This window comes from Suncus etruscus, chromosome 3, assembly GCF_024139225.1.
Source record: "Suncus etruscus isolate mSunEtr1 chromosome 3, mSunEtr1.pri.cur, whole genome shotgun sequence".
Lineage (NCBI taxonomy): Eukaryota > Metazoa > Chordata > Mammalia > Eulipotyphla > Soricidae > Suncus > Suncus etruscus.
In genome coordinates, this window is record NC_064850.1 from 156,180,038 (window position 1) to 156,182,838 (window position 2,801).

Here is a 2,801-nt window from a genome sequence, read left to right on the forward strand (position 1 = left end):
GAATTCACTCTATGTTTACCACTTCCAGACACCACCACATCTCATTTTGAATTTCAATATAAAGTCGTCTGATCTGCTAATATGAACTATTTCCCACTTTAATCTCCTCTCATTTTGGAGCTATTATTTAAAAAACACAATTTTGATTATATTAGTGTCGTTACAGCCTTTATCGCTATCCTTTCCCACACTTCTGTTAAAACATCTCATGGCTTCCTCAGTTCTTGCTGTTACTACTTGTGATTTCGTCTTCAGTTTCATCTCATACCACCCTACCACTGTTTTCAGTGCTTCACTAACACTGTTCCTCCTTAAACTTCAGCAATCATAATATTTCCTTTCTACCCATCCCTCCACTCTTCATCATAGCTTTTGCTCTTTATTCTCATATTTTGTCTGAATGCTCAGTCTTTTATACCTTACAGAAAGCACTTTTTTTCTTCTTTAAAAAGTTTATTGAGATACTGTCATTTAGAATACTGTTGTTTCTTTAATATCTTTATTTATACAATTTGACTACAAATATGATTGTAGTTGGGATTCAGTCAAATAAAGAACACCCCCCACCCCTTCACCAGTAAAACATTCCCATCACCAATGCACTCTACTCAACTTTTAGCTCTCACTGGAATGAAGCCATAAAACAGGTTAGATAGGACTCAGAGCCCCTCTATCACTGCTCTACTTTCCCAGGACGCAGCAGGCAAGAAGGGACCTTCTCCTGGCCATGGCTTCCCTGGGTCAGATCATCTTCTGGAGTATTAGAAGTATCATCATTATTCTTGCTGGAGCAATTGCACTCATCATTGGCTTTGATATCTCAGGGATAGGCACTCCAGTATGGTCACTACACTTATCTCCGCTGGGAACATAGGGGAAGACAGGATCCTGAGCTGCACCTTTGAACCTGACATCAAACTTGCAGATATTGTGATTCAGGTGCCATGGGCCCAGTGCATGAGTTCAAAGAAGGCAAAGATTACCTGTCGGGCAAGAATGAAATGTTCCGATACAGAACAGCTGATCAAGTAATAGTTGGCAATGCCTCTTTGAGGCTGAAAAATGTGCAATTCACTGATGCAGGCACTTATAAATGCCAAATAATCACCTCAAAGGGCAAGGAAAATGCTAACTTGAATATAAAACTGGAGACTTAAGCATCCCAGAAGTAAATGTAGACTATAATGCTAACTCAGAGAGCTTACGATGTGAGGCTCCCCTATGACTCTCCAATTTACAGTGGCCTGGGTATTCCAAATTGACCAGAAATCTCCGAGAACAGTTTTGAGATAAACACTGAGAATGTGATCATGAAAGTGTGTCTGTATTGTACAATGTCACAATCAACAATACATAGTCTTGTATGATTGAGAATGACATTGTCAAAGCCACAGGAGATATCAAAGTAACAGACTCTTAGATTAAAAGGTGAAGTCACCTACAGCTGCTAAGCTAAAAACTTCACTATGTGTTTCTTCTTTCTTTGCCATCATCTGGGTCCTCCTGCTTCTCTCCCTTACTTGATATTAAAATAACATGACTCAGCACACAGAAACATGCTAAGTCACTGGAACAACAGAATCCCTGGAACCTGTAGAACTATTTCACAGTAAGATATGTCTTTCTGGGAGAAATTCAATCCTTATCTAGAAGTCTAGAGTGAACATATAAGATCAAGGAACAAAAAGAAGTCCCCCCCCAAAAAAAATCCAAGCAAACAAGATAAATTTACCTTCTTCAAAGATGTATATGAAAAGTTTGGAAAATAATCAGAACTGGAGAAGTGTGTTAAAACTGAGCTTCAAATTGAGAGCCAGTCCTTCAGGCCCAATTTGAAGCTCACCACAAAGAGTGGTGAACTTTGTTAGGGAAATAACTATACTAACAACTAGCATGGCAATATTAAAGAATGAGAGAAGTAGAATGACTTTTTTGATACAGGCAGGGGTGAGAAAGGAGGGGAGACATTGGTGGTGAGAATTCACCAGTTGCACACTGGTGAAGGGGGACATATTCTATTTATGACTGAAACCCAACTACAAACATGCTTGTAATTATAGTGATTAATATTTATAAAAAATAAAATATAGGGGCCGGCGAGGTGGCACGAGAGGTAAGGTGTCTGCCTTGCAAGTGCTAGCCAAGGATCAGGACCACGGTTCGATCCCCCAGCATCCCATATGGTCCCCCCAAGCCAGGGGCAATTTCTGAGTGCTTAGCCAGGAGTGTGGCCCAAAAAACCTAAATAAATAAATAAATAAATAAATAAATAAATAAATAAATAAATAAAATATATAAAGATATTAAAAAAACAATCCTGCAGGTGGTGAGGGAGGAGGGAGATGGGGGGCACTGGTGGTGGGAATGTTGCACTGGTGAAGAGGTTGTTCTTTGTTATAACTGAAACCCAACTACAAACATGTTTGTAATCATTATGCATAAGTAAAGATATTTTTCATATAATTTTATTTAAACACCTTGATTTCATACATGATTGCGTTTGGGTTTCATTCATGTAAAGAACACCACCCATCACCAGTGCAACATCCCCATCACCAATGTCCCAAACCTCCTTCCTCCCCTCCCAACCCTCACCTATACTCTAGACAGGCTATTAAAAAATTCTTTGCCTTATCAAGAAAAAGAAACTGAATAGGATGCACATGGGAACAACTATATTTTCGTATTTCAGGGACCTGCCCTGACCTAACTAGGGAGTGAGAGGATGGAATATTGTATCTCTTTTGTCTTTGGATCTTTAGTCTCTTGTTGTAATGTTGCTCTGAGGAAATATCTAGAGA

General features: G+C 39.1%; 1 pseudogene; it reads left to right on the top strand.

The window, feature by feature from the left end:
• Positions 1 to 727: 727 nt before the first annotated feature.
• Positions 728 to 1,535, top strand: LOC126003393 (V-set domain-containing T-cell activation inhibitor 1-like; annotated as a pseudogene).
• The last annotated feature ends 1,266 nt before the right edge of the window (positions 1,536 to 2,801 follow it).